The sequence below is a fragment of the Felis catus genome, chromosome A2 (assembly GCF_018350175.1).
Source record: "Felis catus isolate Fca126 chromosome A2, F.catus_Fca126_mat1.0, whole genome shotgun sequence".
Lineage (NCBI taxonomy): Eukaryota > Metazoa > Chordata > Mammalia > Carnivora > Felidae > Felis > Felis catus.
The window spans coordinates 25,825,287-25,844,440 of NC_058369.1; the positions used below are offsets into that span (position 1 = coordinate 25,825,287).

General features: G+C 36.5%; 1 protein-coding gene and 1 non-coding gene across 32 annotated transcripts in view; both read left to right on the forward strand.

Moving 5' to 3' along the window:
* Positions 1 to 19,154, forward strand: part of SLMAP (sarcolemma associated protein) — a 150,793-nt gene that overhangs the window by 8,606 nt on the left and 123,033 nt on the right. The gene's annotated exons all lie outside the window — the stretch shown is intronic.
* Positions 5,401 to 5,503, forward strand: LOC111559610. The gene has a single exon (XR_002740739.2). It is a non-coding gene; the product is annotated as a U6 spliceosomal RNA (small nuclear RNA).

Here is a 19,154-nt window from a genome sequence, read left to right on the forward strand (position 1 = left end):
ATTAGTTTGGTATATAATTTTCAAAACTTTTTTCTGTGTATTTACCTACTTGGGAATGTAGGTAAAGAAACATAGTTTTCTGTTACTTTTTTTCATAAGTGATTGGGTGATAATTTAAAATATACTTTTGGGGCACCTATAGGTGGCTCAGTCAGTTAAGCTTCTGACTCTTGATTTTGGCTCAGGTCATGATCTCATGGTTTATGGGATCTAGCCCCGTGTCGGGCTCATGGAGCCTGCTTGGGACTCCCCACCACTCGTCTTTCTTCTACCCATGCGCACGTGCACTGTCTCAAAAGAAATGTTTTTTTAAAATGTACTTTTTAGCTGATGATATTAAGTGAATTGTGGTAGGCTTATCTGAAATATGTTAATATGCTCTGAGTTCTGACCAGCGTCCAGACTTCTGTAAAAGTGATAGCTATCATTTATTATTTGCCAGGTGGTGTGCTAAGAGTTATATGTATTATCTCATTTAATCCTCACAACAAACTTCTGAAGTAGGTAGTATTATCATCCTGTTTACAGATGAGAAAACTGAGGTTCAGAGAGGTGAAGGAATTTGTTCAGGGTAATAAAGATGGTAGTAGAGTCAGGATTCAGACCCCAGTCATCTGATTGTAGAATGTGCACTTTCGACCAGTCTGTTGCTTGCTACCTCAGCACTCTTCATCATTAATCTCATCACCAGCCTGTTAGTGAAAAACAGATCAGAAGAAAAAAAATGCATTAAATAAAAACCTTATTGTCTATTAATTCTTAGATATTTTGATAGTAAATCAGTTTAGTATTTTTTTTTTTTAATGTTTATTTTTTGGGGGGGGGGAGGGGCAGAGAGAGAGGGAGAAACCAAATCTGAAGCAGGCTCCAGGCTCCGAGTTGTCAGCACAGAGCCTGATGCGGGGCTTAAACCCATGAACCTTGAGGTCATGACCTGAGCTGAAGTTGGACACTTAACTGACTGAGTCACTCAAGTGCCCCCATCAGTTTAGAGTTTTAATTGAAGATTAGTTCCTCAAACAGTATTTATTAATCACTTAATATTTTACAGATTGAATAAAAACAACTCTTTATGTGTAAGGATACTGGAGTATCACTGTTCGGATACTATAATAAACAAAAAAATGATACTTTTTTTTTTTAACATCAGATAATTTCTAAGTTTAGTATGTTTGGAGGTTGTGTTTTATTTATTAAAACAATTTTTTTTTCAATGTTTATTTATTTTTGAGAAAGAGAGAGAGCGTGAGCAGGGGAGGGGCAAAGGGACAGGGAGATACAGAATCTGAAGCCGGCTCCATGCTCCGAGCTGTCAGCCCAGAGCCTGACGCGGGGCTTGAACCTGTGAACTGCGAGATCATGACCTGAGTCGAGGTTAGATGCCCAACTGACTGAGCCACCCAGGCACCCCAAGAGGTTGTGTTTTAAATAGAATGTGTGTGGGGGCACGCCTGGGTGGTTCAGTCGGTTGAGTGACTGACTTCGGCTCAGGTCATGATCTCACGGTTTGTGAGTTCGAGCCCTGCGTTGGGCTCTGTGCTGACAGCTCAGAGTCTGGAGCCTGCTTCTGATTCTGTGTCTCCCTCTCTCTTTCTGCCCCTCCCCCACTCATGCTCTGTCTCTGTCTCAGAAATGAATAAAATAAACATAAAAAAAATTTAAATAGAATGTGTGTGTATATATGTATGTATGACCCCCCCATAAGTAAATCTATTACAGAAAAAATGACTATTTTGTTTTTTTATTGTTTCTTGAAATATTAACTATAGTATTAGATGCTAGTTATAAAGTTCCTTCTGTTTCAAAAATTAAGGGCTGGAAAACAAGATCATGCTGTATGTTACCAGTATAGGAATGGTAGTTACGCTTGTAGAGTAAACAAAATTTGTAGTTTTGAATTTTTTCAAACAGTTTGCATGGTAAAACGGAATGTTATAGAGTTGCCATCTAACCTAGCAATTCTACTCCTATGTATATACCCAAGAGTAATGAAAGCATATGTCCATACAAAAACTTGTATGAATGTTCATAGTAGCATTATTCATAATAATAAAAAAAAGTGGGAAGAACCCAAATTTACCATCAACTGATGAATGGATAAATAAAATGTGATATACCATATAATGGGATGTTACTCAACAATAAAGTGGAATTATGTACTTCTACATAGTACAGCATCGATGAACCTTGGAAACACTATGTTAAGTGAAAGAAGCTGGACACAAAAGGCCACATGTTGTATTCTATTTGTATGAAATGTGTAGGATAGGCAATTCCATAGAGAGAAAGTAGATTAGTGGTTGCCAGGGTTTGAGAGTAACAGGGAGTGTGATGGTTAATTTTATATGTCACCTTGGCTAGGCCACAGTTTCCAGTTTTTAGTCAAATACCAGTCTAGATGTTGCTGTGAAGGTACTTTTAAAATGTGCTTAGCATTTAAATCAGTAGATATTGAGCAAAGCAGATTATCCTTCAGAATGTGGGTTGGCCTCAGTCAGTTAGTTGAAGCCCTTAAGAGAAAAAACTGAGGTTCTTCTGAAGGAATTCTGCCTTCATAGAACCATCACACTCAAGACTGCAATAGCAACTCTTCCCTGTGTCTCTAGCCTGCTGGCCTGCCCTGCAGATTTCGGACCTGACAGTCCACACAGTCACATGAACCAATTCTTTGAAATAAATCTCTCTGTTTATATACACACATCCTATTTATTGGTCCTGTTTCTCTTAAGAACCCTGACTAATACAGAGAGTGACTGCTAAATGGTATGGGTTTCTTTTTGAGATGACGAAAATGTTATGAAATTGATTGCGGTGATGGTTGCACCACTCCGAAATGTACACTTTAAATCAGTGAATTGTGTGGCGTATGAATTATATCTCAAAAAAGCTCTTCTAAAAAAAAAAAAGAATGTTAGATGGAGTAATAGCTTAGTGAAAACAGATTAGGGTGTAGGAAGTAGAAGAGTGCAGAACAACTGTTCAAATGTGGGTGGGATTAGCAGAGCTGCTTTTGAAGTGCCATGTAGCTTAATATTTGTCACTACTTCCTTAGTGTACCTTATTGGTAGACGTTTGTTCTAAAAACTTTAGTAGATGGAGAGGGTTTCCAATGTTGAAATGTTTATTAATATGCACAGTTCTGATATTACTGACGAGTTGTAGTATCAAGGTCTTAATGTGGGAGTTGGGAAATGGTGGAAAGATACAGTTTAAAAGCTCCAGTCTGCATCTGGGAAGCGTAAGGTAATTTATTTACCAGTCAGTCTTTTTTTTAATTGAAGTATAGTTGACATACAGTGTTACATTAGTTTCAGGTGTACAACATAGTGATTGTACTGCTCTATATATTGTGCTATGCTGAACACAAGTGTTCCTATTACCATCTGTCACCATACAATGCTGTTACAATACCATGTTCCCTATGCTGTACCTTTTATCTGCGTGACTATTCATTTCATAACTGGAAGCTTGTATCTCCCACTCCTCTTCATCCATTTTGCCCATCCCTCCACATTCCTCCCCTCTGGCAACCATCAGTTTGCTCTCTGTATATATGGGTCTGTTTCCGCTTTTTGTTTGTTTATTCATTTATTTTGGTTTTTTTTTTTTGGTTCCACATGTAGGTGGAATCATGTATTATTTGTCTTTCTCTATCTGGCTTATTTCACTTAGCAAAATACCCTCTAGGTCTATCCATGTTGTCACAGATGGCAAAATCTCTCTTTTTTTTATGGCTGAGTAATATTCCACTGTGTGTGTGTGTGTGTGTGTGTGTGTGTGTGTGTGTGTGTGTATGTGTGTGTGTACACACTACATCTTCTTTATTCATCTGTCAAGTGGACACTTGGGTTGCTTCCATATCTTGGCTATTGTAAATAACGCTGCAGTAAACATAGGAGTGTCATCAGTGAATCTTTTGGGTATGCAGACATATAGAGGGTGGATAAAAGATTATTAGAATGAATGATGTTGTCTTGACTAGAATAAATTATTCACTTATAGTTGAACTTAGATTGTGACCATTATGCATTCCTATTCTTTAACAAGTATCTGACTGTTTAATGCTTGCATTGTGGTATAGTGCCCAGTAAGTAGCACTGAAAAATATAATACAAATAAGTCTAACAATAGAAATATTTGTTAATCATTGTTTCTGAGTAGCTAAGGGAGTGATGTGTTCCTTCCCCTAAGACTGGGGGCAGAAAATGTGGAAGGAAGGAAGAGGACTTCATAGAGAAAGTTGTTTTACATTGCTGTGTGAAGAGTGAGTGGGGTTTTGCTAGCTGGATAAAAGAAAGCAGGGCATTCTGAGGGCACCTGGCTGGCTCGGTAGAGCGTGGGACTCTTGATCTCAGGGTTGTAAATTCAAACCCTACATTGGGTGTAGAGATTACTTAAAAATAAGATCTTAAAAAAAAAAAAGGGCAGGGCTTTCCAGCCCAAGGGAATAGTATGTGTTTGAGGCAGAAAAGCCTAACAGAGAATGGTGTTTTCTGGGAAATGCAGTTGGGAAGGAGAAAATAGAGCTATCAAGTCTTTGGAGTAGTTGAGCACTGCTGGCAAGAGGGGAGGCAATGTAGCTCCTTTAGGTTTGGTAAACACTACAAGGTACTGGGAGGTGGCTCACCAGGACAGAGGGGGCATAGAAGCCCCTTCTCCCATACCTTGCCCATCTCTTCCATTTGGCTGTTCCTGAGTTGTATCCTCTATGATAAACCGGTAATAGTAAGTAAAACACTTTCCTGAGTTCTGCGAGTCGTTTTAATGAATTATCAAAACTGAGGAGTGAATTAGGAATCCTCTGAATTTATAGCTGATTGGTTGGAAGCATCACTAACAACTTGGGACTTTTGACTGGCATCTCAACTGGATGCAATCTTGTGGGACTGAGCCCTTAACTTGTGGGATCCAACATTAATTCCAGGTAGATAGTGTAGAATGGAATTGTAGGACATCCGGCTTGTATTAGAGAGTTGGAGAGTGGTGTTGGAAGACACCATGCATTTGGTGTCAGAATTGTTGTGTGTAAAAATAGTTCAAATAGTCTTATAATTAATATTCATTATCCAATACTACCTAGTTTGTAGAGTTTCCCTGGTAATAGCAATAAAAATCAGTAGCATACTTGGTTTGCCTTTCTTGAAGATTTGAAATGAAAGGAGCTGAATGAGTAATATGATGAGAATCTAGTCAGTCAATCAGGGAACATGTGAAAGAGTGCATATTCTGCATTAGGCAAATGGGACATGATGAAGGTATTAAGATATTACTTCAGGGGTGCGTGGCTGGTTCAGTTGGTGGAACATGCAGCTCTTGATCTCAAGGTCATGAGTTCAAGTCCCATGTTGGATGTAAAGATTGCTTAAATAAACATAAAAGAAAAATTTTTTTAATTAAAAAATGCTCACTTTGGCAGCTCATATACTAAAATTAGAATGATAGAAGATTAGCATGGTCCCTGCACAGGGATGACACGCAAATTCATGAAGCAGTTCATAGTAAAACATAAAAACAAAGATGTTACTTCAGTCTTTGAGGAGCTTATAGTTTAATTAGGAAGCCAAAACTAACTCCCATGAACAAATTAGGAAAGAATGAAGTTTTAAGTGAAATTAAGAGAGCTATATGATTAAGGTAGTAAAGGCTTGTTTGTCTAGAAAGGGGGACTTGAACTAGACCCTGAAGATTTAGGGTTGAAGATAACAGATGTTCTGGGTGCAAAAAAGGTCTACATAAAAAGGCATCAGCCCAGAAAGGTAGTCAGGAGACAGTTGTGTGTTAAGGAGCTCTACTACTGGATTGACCAGATAGTTTCTATTAAATGGTAGAGGTAAACCTAAATCAGGTTCCATTTCAGGAAGGCTGTAGAGGTACAAAGGTTGCTGGAGCAGTAGGACAGAAACATTGAGGGAACCAAGGCACAAACCTTGGAAGTAAGAATCTTGGATTTGCATGCAACTTTGGAAAAAGCCAAACTGCCCCTTAATCTTCCCAGGTAACTCTAATAACTAAACTGATATGTTTTACAGTGGGTTATAAAACCCTCATCTGCTTTAATATGCTGACTTCATAATAGGGTGATTGGAAAGTGAAGATTGGATTCATAGGTATAGTGAGTAGACAAGATTTAAAGGTTCCAGGGTATGAGTTCTTATTTTCAAGATTGCTTCTCTCTTGGCACATGAAAAGATTGTGCTTGTATTCATCATTTTAAGGTATATTTCTTTTGTCAGTCATTTTAAATTCTGGAATAAATCCATTTATGTATTTATTTTTTAAGTTTACTTATTCTGAGGGAGGGGGAGAGGAAGGGCAGAGAGAGAATCCCAAGCAGGCTCCACGTTGTCAGTGCAGAGATCCGCGGGGCTCGATCTCACCAACCTGGGCTGGATCTCACCAATGGTCGGATCATGACCTGAGCTGAGAGCAAGAGTCGGACTCTTAACCGACTGAGCCAGGCGCCCCTGGAATAAATTCACTTAAATACCATTTCTGATATTCCCAGAAATACAGATTTAATATTTAAATGAAAAATGAATGAAGTTACAAATATAATGATGAAGAAAATAATGCATGTGAATGTCCAAGTCAGAGGCAGCTGTTAAGTGATAGAACATATATTAGAATTTCAGTAGAAAAACATTTTGAAACATAAACCTTATGTGGTAGTGCTAGTCTTACCATTTTAAATTGATGCTCTAAGCTGAGTTTTTGGTTCATAATTGCCAGTTGTGGAGGCAGTTTTCAGATAAGCATCAGTTAAGTTTATTGGCATTGTACTCGCTTTTAATAATTCTTCCCTCCCACTTCCCTCACCAGTGACCTGATTTGAGAATTGAATCAAAATTTTATCCTTTGTTTTAGCTGCAACTGTTTTGAAAGCTGATATAACAATAGGTAAACTGTTAATGTGTGAGAAAGTGATTAAAAAGCACTTTCAAATATTATGTGGTTGTGTTGTAAAAATTAGTCGTTATTCCTTCCTACTTTTATTACTTTTTGTTATTATTGCTTTGTCATTTTACCAGTTTAGAGGTTTAGGTGTGCTAGTAAATTATAAATTTTAAGAATTATTTTCTGAAATGACTGTTTTGTTATAGGCCTACTGATAACCTATTACCTGCTATGCTTCACTTATAAAGTATTGAATTCTGATATTTAAGTCCTGCTTTCAAAATATTATTGCCCCAAAACAAAATAGAGTGTTCGTATCTGAATGTTGAGGTTGGAAAAAAACTCTTCAGGTTTTTAAGTTCAGTCACTTTTAAAAAGACTTGCTAGATGGGGCGCCTGGGTGGCGCAGTCGGTTAAGCGTCCGACTTCAGCCAGGTCACGATCTCGCAGTCCGTGAGTTCCAGCCCCGCGTCGGGCTCTGGGCTGATGGCTCAGAGCCTGGAGCCTGTTTCCGATTCTGTGTCTCCCTCTCTCTCTGCCCCTCCCCCGTTCATGCTCTGTCTCTCTCTGTCCCAAAAATAAATAAATGTTGAAAAAAAAAATTAAAAAAAAAAAAGACTTGCTAGAAAGGGTACTCTCTTTTCTGGAATCAATGTCATAGCTCCAGTTTTATGACTATGTAATATTCTGATAGTAGGAATTAATTCTGTTATCCAACTCACTTAACCTGCTAGCTGTCTTTTGCTTTTGAATTTTGAATTTCCTGGTCGTGTGCAGAGTTGAGCTGGGTAAATCTGATTTATATAAAGCCCTTAAGCAATATAATGTTTATGTTTTACATTTTTACTTATATTTTCCATTTTATTTTGCTATCACATGCAAGTTTGCATGAATTCAGACTTTATGGTTTTTATCTGTTGGCTATTTTTTTTTAATGTTTGTTTTTTGAGAGAGACAGTATGAGTGGGGGAGGGGCAGAGAGAGAGGGACACAGAGGATCTGAAGTGGGTTTAGCGCTCACAGCAGAGAGCCTGATGCGGGGCTTGAACTCACAGAACCATGACATCATGACCCTAGTTGAAGTCGGACACTTAGCCCACTGAGCCATCTAGGCGCCCTTATCTGTTGGCTGTTTTATTTTTTATTTTTAAATTTTATTTATTTATTTATTTATTTATTTATTTATTTATTTATTTAGGTGCACAAAAGGTGATTTTATTAAAACATGGGGACAGGACCTGTGGGCAGAAAGAGCTGCCATTTTATTTTTTATTATTTTAAAATGTTTATTTATTTATTTTGAGAAAGAGAGAGGGAGAGAGAGAATCCCAAGCAGGCCCCACATTTTCAGCGCAGAGCTCTCTATGTGGGACTTGATGCCATGAACCAGGAGATCACAACCTGAGCTGAAATCAAGAATCAGACGCTTAACTGACTGAGCCACCCTGGTGCCCCTCTGTTGACTATTTTTAAATAGTATTATTTTAAAATTTTTATTATTTAAATAGTATTATTTTTAAATTGTTTTTATGTTTATTTTTGAGAGAGAGAGAGAGAGAGGCAGAGAAAGAGAAGCAGAGCATGAACAGGGGAGGGACAGAGAGAGAAGGAGACACAGAATATGAAGCAGTCTCCAGGCTCTGAGTTGTCAGCACAGAGCCCGACACGGGGCTTGAACCCAGGAACTGTGACATCATGACCTGGGCTGAAGTCGGACGCTTAACCAACTGAGCCACCCACTTGCCCCTCTGTTGGCTATTTTATTTTATTTTATTTTATTTTATTTTATTTTATTTTTTTAAGTTTATTTATTTTTGAGACAGAGAGCATGAACGGGGGAGGGGCAGAGAGAGAGGGAGACACAGAATCGGAAGCAGGCTCCAGGCTCTGTGCCATCAGCCCAGAGCCCGACGCGGGGCTCGAACTCACAGACCCCGAGATCGTGACCCGAGCTGAAGTCGGTCGCTTAACTGACTGAGCCACCCAGGCGCCCCTCTGTTGGCTATTTTAAATATCAGTATGTTTTAGATAAATTCTAGTGTTTGTTGTTATTCTAAGTCAGAATTAAGTGAAGGTTTAATGCTCTTCTTCATGGGATTTTACTGATTGCCACAATTCTCACTAATTCCTTTTCATAATATTTTGAACTTTGATCATGTTTATCATAAAACTTAACACTTGATTATGTTATGCTGCCTTAGTTCTTGAATAATAATAATAAAAATAATTTATGTTCTTAAAGGTAAGTGTAATAGGCTTTACTGCCTTGTAGCCCTACAATATAGGTGCAATGCCTAGTATTTAGTAGGTGGTTAAAACACTTATTACCAACATACTACGTTTCTCCAAAGAAATTCTGAAAAAAATTTTTTTTGTTGTTTGCTTATTTTTGAGAGAGAGACAGAGCACTAGCAGGGGAGGGGCAGAGAGAGAGGGAGACACAGAATCTGAAACAGGCTCCAGGCTCTGAACTGTCAGCACAGAGCCTGACATGGTGTTTGAATCCACCAGCTGTGAGATCATGACCTGAGCTGAAGTAAGATGCTCAGCCAATGCTACCTAGTTGTCCCATCTCCAAAGAAATTCTAGAAGTACTACTAACTTTAGAAATTTGTCTTTTTAATTTATTTTTAATGTTGTTTATTTAATGAGAGAGAAAGAGAGAATGGGGGGAGGAACAGAGAGGGATGAGAGAGAGAATCCCAGGCAGGCTCTGTGCCAATAGCACAGACACAGGGCTCAATCCCACAAACTGTGAGGGTATGACCTGAGCCGAAATCAAGAATCGGACGCTTAACAGACTGAGCCACCCAAGTGCCTCTGCCCTTTTTTTTTTTTTTTTTAAGCCTCTTGGAAGAGAGTGTGAAATATCTTTATGACCTTGGGGTAGGGAAGGATATATTATAAAAAATTCACAAAGAAGCATAATTGAAATAAAAGTTTGATAATGCAAATACATTAAAATTATCTTTTTCATTAAGAATGAAAAAAGTGAAGAAGGAAAAAAAACTAGGGGAAGATATTTGTAAAACACATCACGTATAAAGGATAAGTGTCTAGAATATAGAAAGGATTTGTTCAAATTAACAAAAAAGACACAACCCAAGAGAAAAAAAATGGTTAACACAAATAAGAATTTCACAGAAGAAATAAGAATGACCAATAAACTAACGCAAGATGTTCAGCATAACTAGGAAATTTTAAACTTAAACCTTCAGTTCCATTTATGCTCATTTAAAAAGTTGGATAATTTTGGAGTGCCTGGCTGGCTCCGTCAGTAGGGCAAGAGACTCTTGATCTCAGGGTCGTGAGTTTGAGCTCCGTGCTGTGTGCAGATTACTGAGGGGATAAACTTTAAAAAGTTGGCTAGGGGTGCCTGGGTGGCTCGACTAGTCTGTTGAGTGTCCACCTTTGGCTCAGGTCGTGATCTCACAGGTTGTGGGTTCAAGCCCTGTGATGGGCTCTCTGCTGTCAGCACAGAGCCTGCTTCAGATACTGTCTCCACCGCCCCCGCCCCTTTTTCACTTGTTCTCTCTCTCTCACAAAATAAATAAATGAACTTAAAAAAGAAAAAACAAAACATTCTTCTGCCTTTATTATTTTTGTTGTGGTTTTTAATTTAATTTAGTTTTTTTAATGTTCCCAGTTTTTATTTAAATTCTACTTAGCATACGGTGTAATATTAGTTTCAGGAGTAGAATTTAGTGATTCATCCATCACTTACATATAACATCCAGTAATCAACACAACAGGTGCCCACTTTAATACCCATCACCCATTTAACCTATCCCCCCACCCACCTTCCCTCCAGCAACCCTCAGTTTGTTCTGTGTATTTAAGAGTCTTTTATGGATTGTCTCCATCTCTGTTTTTATATTATTTTTCCTTCCCTTCCCTATGTTCATCTGTTTTGTGCCTTAAATTCCACATATGAGTGAAATCATGTCTTTTTCTGACAGACTTATTTTGCTTAGCATAATACGCTCTAGTTCCATCCATGTTGTTGTAAATGGCAAGATTTCATTCTTTTTCATTGCTGAGTAATATTCCGGTGTGTGTGTGTGTGTGTGTGTGTGTGTGTGTGTGTGTGTGTGTGTACACACACACACACACACACACCACATCTTCTTTATCCATTCATCAGTCAATGGACATTTGAGCTCTTTCCATATTTTGGCTATTGTCGATAGTGCTACTGTAAACATGGGGGTGCATGTGTCCCTTCGAAACAGCACACCTGTATCCTTTGGATAAATACCTAGTAGTGCAGTTGCTGGGTCATAGGGTAGTTCTACTTTTAATTTTTTGAGGAGCCTCCATCCTGTTTTCCAGAGTGGCTATACCAGTTTGCATTCCCACCAGCAGTGCAAAAGGGTTCCTCGTACTCCACATCCTCACCAATATCTGTTGTTGCCTGAGTTGTTAATTTTAGCCATTCTGACAGGTGTGAGGTGGTTAGTCTCTCATTATGGTTTTGATTTGTATTTCCCTGATGATGAGTGATGTTGAGCATTTTTTCATGTGTCGGTTGGCCATCTGGATGTCTTCTTTGGAAAAGTGTCTATTCATGTCTTTTGCCCATTTCTTTATTGGGTTATTTGTTTTTTGGGTGTTGAGTTTGATTTAAAAAAAAGTTGGATGATATCAAATATGGACGACACTGTAGAGGAACTCCCATGCTCTGTTATTGATTTGATGAGTTAAACCCTGATTGACTTTTGAATATTAAATCAACTTTGCATTCCTGGAATAAACTCCACCTGATTATACTGTATTTTTTTAATATGCTACTGGATGTGATCTGCTTAAATTTTGTCAAGGATTTTTGCATATCTATTCATGAAAGGTTAGTCTTAAATACTTGGTAGAATTCACTAATGAAGTCATGTAGGTTTGTATTTTATTTATTTATTTATTTGCATGTGGAAAGTTTTAAACTATCAATTCAGTTTCTTTGACAGATACAGAGCTTTTCGGGTTACTTATTTATTGTAGAGTTAATTTTGATAGTTTGTGTCTTTAAAGAAATTTATCTATTTCATAGAAGTTGTTGGGTCAGTTGGCATAAAATTATTCATAACATTACCTGATTACCCTTTCAGTATCTCTAGATTCTATAATGATGTTACCTCTCTCATTCCCAGTATTGTGTCTTTTCTCTCTTTTTTTGTTTTATTACTATAGCCAGAAGTTTTTCAACTTTATTGATGTTAAATATTCAATTATTTTAAATATGTTTTTTTCTGTTATTTTTCTGTTTTCTCTTTCATGGATTTATGTTCTTACCTTTATTATATGCTTCTTTCTGCTTTTTTTCTGTTTGATATTCTCTTCTGTTTCTTAAATTGGAAGCTTAAATAATTGATTTTAGACCTTTCTTTATTAATAAAAGTATGTAATGCTCTAATATAACTATTTTGATAAACAATTTGACATTATTATAATGCTTGTGTATACCTAATGAGATAGCAGTTCTTTACCTAAGTATAGTGTATACACTACAAAAACATTTTTATATCTGCATCAGGAGACATGTTCAAGCACTTTTTTTTTTAAAGAGAAAGAGCATGTGTGCACACAAGTAGGAAAGGGCAGAGGAAGAGGTAGAGAACTTTTTAAAAATTTTTACGTTTAATGTTTATATTAGAGACAGAGATAGAGCACAAGTTGGGGAGGGACAGAGAGAGAGGGAGACAAAATCTGAAACAGGCTCCAGGCTCTGAGCTGTCAGCACAGAGCCCAATACGGGACTCAAAATCATGAGTAGTGAGATCATGACCTGAGCTGAAGTTGGACACTTAACTAGCTGAGCCACCCAGATGCCCCTCAAGCAGTTTTTCATAGTATTTTCTGTAATAGCAAAAAACTGGAAGTAACCCAGATGTTTATCAACATGAATATGTAAGTACTTCTGTTAATTTATACCATGGAATACTGTGCAAGAGTGAACATGAATAAACAATAGCTGTACATTATCAATGCAGATGAATTCAGAAATGTTGAGTGAAAAAAGTAAGTTGCAAAGGAATACTTAGACTATGATGCCAGTTAATATAGAACTTAGAAATCGTGATACTTTTTCATATATATATATATGTTACTTCCTATATAGTAATAGAATGATGAATATTTCCTTGAGAGGGAGGCAGAGAATGGATATAAAAATAGCTAAATATTACATAATATATACTGTAAAGTGTTTTAAATACTTTATAAATATATACTTATTTAATTCTCATAATTAAATGAGTATGTGCTGTGAAGCAGGCACTATTATTGTTCTCATTTCTGAATAAAGGAGCTTATAAATAAGGGTACAGAAAATCTTAACTACTCCAAATCATTCTGCTAATAAGAAGTAAATCCTATAATCAAACCCAGGCAGTCTGGCTCCAGAGTCTGCACTCTTAACTATTAAGCCATACTGCCTGCCCTTCTGGGAGAGGCAGGGGTCTTCTCAGTCTGGGTGTTAGGTACATGAAAGTTTATTTTAATATTCTTTAGTTCTTACTGCTATGTTTCTGTTTATTTTTGTATATATGAACTATTTCATTAAAATAAATAACAGGTTAAGCCAACTGAAAAGGAAACCCATAATCTGTATCCCTAATGTAAGTTTAGGAAGTCAGTACTATTAAATTTCTCTAACATGTGTCTTAGATACTAATAGATCATAAAATATTAAAAAATCAGATAGATGATGTGTTAGTAATGTTTTATATCTTGACCTGGGTGGTGGTTAGTTATAAAGGTGTGTTCACTTAGTGGTGATTCATCAAGCTATATACACTTTTGATTTGTTCACTTCTTTGTATGCATTCCATATTTCAATAAATTCTTTATAATAATAATGTCAGGGGGTGTCTGGGTGGTTCAGTTGGTTAAGCATCCAACTTTGGCTTAGGTAATGATCTTATGGTTCGTGATTTTGAGCCCTATTATCAGGCTCTCTACTGTCAGCACAGAGCCCACTTTGGATCCTCTGTCCCCTTCTCTCTTTGCCCCTCCCCTGCTCAGGGATCTCTGTCAAAAATAAGTAAACATTAAAAAAATAGCAATGTCACATAAGATTTTTAAATTCCAAAGATTTCTTATTGCAGCTATATTATGTGTGTCTTTATTGGGATGAGCATAAGAGGATTATAAGTTATAAAGTATAAAACTAAATGGACTGACTTTCTGAGATTCTACTTCATTGAAGAATCTTTAAAAAGAATGAGATATATTGTCAAGCAACAAAACAACAAACAGGGCATAGCACAATATACACAATAATCTACCTTTTGTGCAAAAGAAAGAAAATAAGAATTCATATTTGTTATTTATTTGTTTATGCATAAAGAAATCTGGAAGGGTTATACATAAAGGAGTTAGTAACCTGGTTATGTGGAAGTACGGTAGGGTGGAAACTGTCTTTATGAGATAAGGATGACAGGAAGACTTTTCAGTGTATATAACTTTTTTAGTATTTCTGGAACCTTGAAACTATACCACCTATTCTAAATAAATAAACATTAACTTATTAAGTTAAAAAGAAGGCATGTTTAACCTGGCCTATTTATTTATTCATTCATTCATTCATTCATTCATGAGGGAGAGAACGTATGTGTATGTATACACATGGGGGAGGGGCAGAGAGAGAGAGAGAGAGAGAGAGAGAGAGAGAGAGAATATCTCAAGCAGGCCCCATGCTCAGCACAGAGCCTTTATGGAGGGCTCAATCTAATGATTGTGAGATCACAATCTGAGCTGATATCAAGACTCAGACACTCAGACTCAGCCAGGTGCCCCAACATGGCTCTTTTAGGTAGATTCAGACTATGTCCTTTTGAGACTCATATTTACTTATTTGTTGGCTATAGAATATTTCCATTTTCAGGAGATTTGGTCTAGTATCTCTTGAGATAGAGAAATTTTGGAAATACTATGCTATCAATTATGTTCAAAGAGGACTTTTTCAGTTAAATACCCAAAACCCTTTCAGAGTTTCTTCTTTTCCAGTGTTATTTCAGTTATTTTTTGATTATCTCCTGTCTTTTTTGGATGTTGTACATCTGTAGGCAGAACTTTTCTCTTTCTTTCTTTCTTTCTTTCTTTCTTTCTTTCTTTCTTTCTTTCTTTCTTTCTTTCTTTCTTTCCTTTCTTTCCTTTCTTTCCTTTCTTTTCTTTCTTTCCTTCCTTTCTTTCTTTCTTTCTTTCTTTCTTTCTTTCTTTCTTTCTTTCTTTCTTTCTATCTTTCTTTCCTTCCTTCCTTCCTTCCTTCCTTCCTTCCTTCCTTCCTTCCTTCCTTCCTTCCTTCCTTCCTTCCGTAATCTCTATACCCAGCATGGGGCTTGAACTCATGAACCTGAGATCAAGAGTTCCGTGCTCTTGTAATTGAGCCTGCCAGCTGCCCCAGCAGAACTTTTATTTTCATGAGAAAGCTTTTTGTTAATAATATGACCATATATTTAAACAGTTGATTAAATAGTGTGATTTAAAAAGTGCTTTGGTACTGTGACTTTGAGCTATCTGACATCATTTAATTTAAAGCAAAAAATAGTGTTAGTGTTTAAATGGCTAAACTGTCCTTTTTTTCTTTTTAAAACTTGATTTATTAAGACACATTTTATAAGCATGATAAAAATTACTGTTTAAATCAAAATCTCCAGAAATTGAAATGGAGATTAAGAGTATAAATCTATACTATTTTAAGGAAATGTTTAAAGCTACTCCCTTAAAATCTGGTCCAGAATTAAATTGAAAGAAAAAGTTTTTAGTTAATATTTTGTAGGGACATTGAAAGAAATATACAGTTTGTAACCTCAGCTTCATATTAGAATCGTCTGGAGCTTTTAAAACACATTGATGCCTCCCAGAGATTATGGTTTAATTATCCCCCAGAGATTATGATTTAATACTTCTAAATTATTCACATTTTAAAATCTGTAAGTTGTTAATATCTGTGAAGATCATGTTGACTGCATGACTATGCTATTTTGAGGGAATATTGAGAAGCAAAAATATATTAACTTAATCATGCATTTCTGCATTAAGTAGAATAAGGTGGTGATTTTTGTCATAGGCGTTTATTTTCCTTTTTTTTTTTTTTTAATTTATTTTTTGGGAGAGCACAAGTGGGGGAGGGGCAGAGAGAATGGGACAGAGGAGCTGAAGCAAGCTCTGCGCTGACAAGCTGACTGACAGCAGGGAGCCCGATATGGGGCTGGAACTCACAAACCTCAAGATCTTGACCTGAGCGGAAGTCAGACACTCAACTGACAGAGACACCCACGTGCCTCTGGCATTTATTTTCCTATTTAGACTGCTGATATCAGCTAAAAGCCCCTACTTAAAAACAAGAAAAAAAACCCATATACAAAAGATCCTGTATGACTTTTGGTTAATGATGTTTGTGAACTGCTTAGGGGTACCTGGGTGGCTCAGTCAGTTAAGCATCCGACTTCCCACTTTGGCTCAGGTTACAATCTGGTGGTTTGAGACCCGCATTGGGCTCTGTGCTGACAGTTCAGAGCCTGAAGCCTGCTTCAGATTCTGTGTCTCCCTCTCTCTGTGTCCTTCCCCTACTGTCTTTCTCTCTCTCTCTCTCTCTCTCTCTCTCTCTCTCTCTCTCTCTCTCTCAAAATAAACATTAAAAAATTTTTATTAAAAAAACTATATAATTGTCATTGTGAAGTTTACTTGTAAAATGAGCGTATAACTTTTTTCAAACTGTTGTTATAATTTTAGGTGCTTTAGAATAAAAATTGTACAAGTGTTTAGGAAAATCACAGAGATTAAGACCTTGTAATATCAACTTAATATTAAAATTTCTATTCTATCACTGTATGTGGGTTTTTTTTTTATAATTTTTTTTTTAACGTTTATTTATTTTTGGGACAGAGAGAGACAGAGCATGAACTGGGAAGGGGCAGAGAGAGAGGGAGACACAGAATCGGAAGTAGGCTCCAGGCTCTGAGCCATCAGCCCAGAGCCCGACGTGGGCCTCGAACTCACGGACTGTGAGATCGTGACCTGAGCCGAAGTCGGACGCTTAACCGACTGAGCCACCCAGGCGCCCCAAAGGTTTTTAATGAATATACTCCAGTATAGAATAAAATGCTAGCAAGATTTAGCAAACATAAGTGTTTACTTGAGTTTAGGGAATTTGAAGTACATCTCCATCTAGATAAAATTTAAAATTCAAATATATTTTAATAGATTAGAGATTATGCCATTTATAATTATGCCATAGTTTCTTGATAGCTTCAGGGAATGAGTCATTTCAGAAAACAGGATTTTCTGATGAGTTGAAAATCTACACCTTTTACAACCAAATAATTTTTTGGGTGGAAATTTTTCTAAAGTGATTAAACATTTCCTTGTCACCTTAAATAGAGTAGAGGAAAAAACCTTTTCTTAATGACCTGGTTATATTTACTAATAGAATTATGCACTTAGAGGCATTAGAGGTTATAAGTTTTTTACCCCTGTGCTAGGTGACTTTGTATTAGCATGTTTTAAAATTACTGAATTAGTGCATTTTTGTAATGTGTTGGTTCTTCTGGATTTTTATTTGTCAGTTTTCTGGGTCAGCCATCACTATAGGAACTATTTAGAAATAAAATATATGTTTTAAACATATATGTAAATATATGTGTCTAAAACATATATGTAACTATGGATCTGTGAGGAAACATGAATTTTATAGTGCATGAACTTGGACTTCTACACTTCTTACCTTCTGGTTATCAATAGAATATGTTTAAATGGTGTTATTGGAATCTTTGATAAACATATTGCTGGAAACTTTTAGGAAAATGTTAAGATACTCTACCTAAGATCAGGTAACAAATGGCCATGAAATCTCTTCAGCTTTTTACACTATAAGTTATTTTGATCTCTTCAGCCTTTCTTTGCAATGTGTTATTTTTATATTACATTTTCAAAAATTTCAGTAACTAGCTTCATTTATTGGAAAATATATGATAGGTACCTCTATAATTTTTTCAGCAAATATTTATCAGTCTTCTACCCAGTGCTAAAGATGAAAAAACAAATGTCTGACTTCTTGAAATCATAAGTCTATTTGAACAAAACAATAAAAAACCTTTGAGTGTAGTATAATATTATAGTGGCATATGCCTGGGTGTTAACGATATTATAGAGGAGGAGCATCTAATTCAGTGTATCAGTTAGTTTATACTAGTTATATTGTGGTAATGAACAACCCAAGACCTCACTTGATTTAGTTTTTGCTCATGTTACATGTTTAAGTAGGTGGCTGCTCCATCCACAGTTGTTCTCCTTTCTGGAATTCAGGCCAGAGGAGCAGCTCCTGTCTGGGACATGTTCTGGTGGTAGAGGGACAAGAGTTGTGCATAGCCATGGAGTTACAGTGAATGCTTCTGCTCAGAAATGGCACATGTCACTTCTATTCACATTTTATTGCCCAAAGCAATGCACATGGCCAAGTGTGATGAAGTTGAGCAGGAAATGTAATTTAATGTTCATAGAGGAAGAAGCAGTGGAATAATTGAACACAGTCATATGTTTTACTACATTCTGCTTACTTCCCAACTCAAAGTGAAAATTATCTACCTGTGGGAATTATCAAACAAGAATGTATTTTAACAAAAATAAAGTTGTTTTTCATTCCCTTTTGAGTGTTGTAATATTCATAAGGTAAATGGTTTGTATTTCTCAGATGAGAAAAGTAAGACATAAAGAAATTATAATTTGAAGTAGTGTTCTTTTAAGCAGATAGAAGACTGTATCATTGATATACTACTTACTGTCTTTTGTGAATAATTCTGACATTTGACATTGAATTATGGGATTTATTCATAAATGTTTTTTTCCAAACATCTCTTTGGTCTACTTTATCTTGCTGATTCATCTGCTTTGTCATGGACTGAATCTACATTAATCATATTTTCAGATAAAACTCTGGGATATATGATTTCATGGGGTCAAATATTAGAGTAGGTAGAGAGTGACATAAATTACATAGCATTTGCTTATTGAGCATCTCTTTATTAAGCATTTACTGTATGGCATATTTGCAAGTTGACAGGGATACAGGGGTGACAAGAGGTGATCCCTGCTTTTAGTGATTCTACATAAACGGACATGTATACAGATAATTACAACAGTACAATGAAATAATTGCTAAGAGAGGTGCTATTTAAATGAACTGCAGTAGAAATGTTGAGGCTAGGATGACCGATTAATAAGGCAATGAAGGAGGGAACAGAATGTCACCAGAAGTGACATCTAAA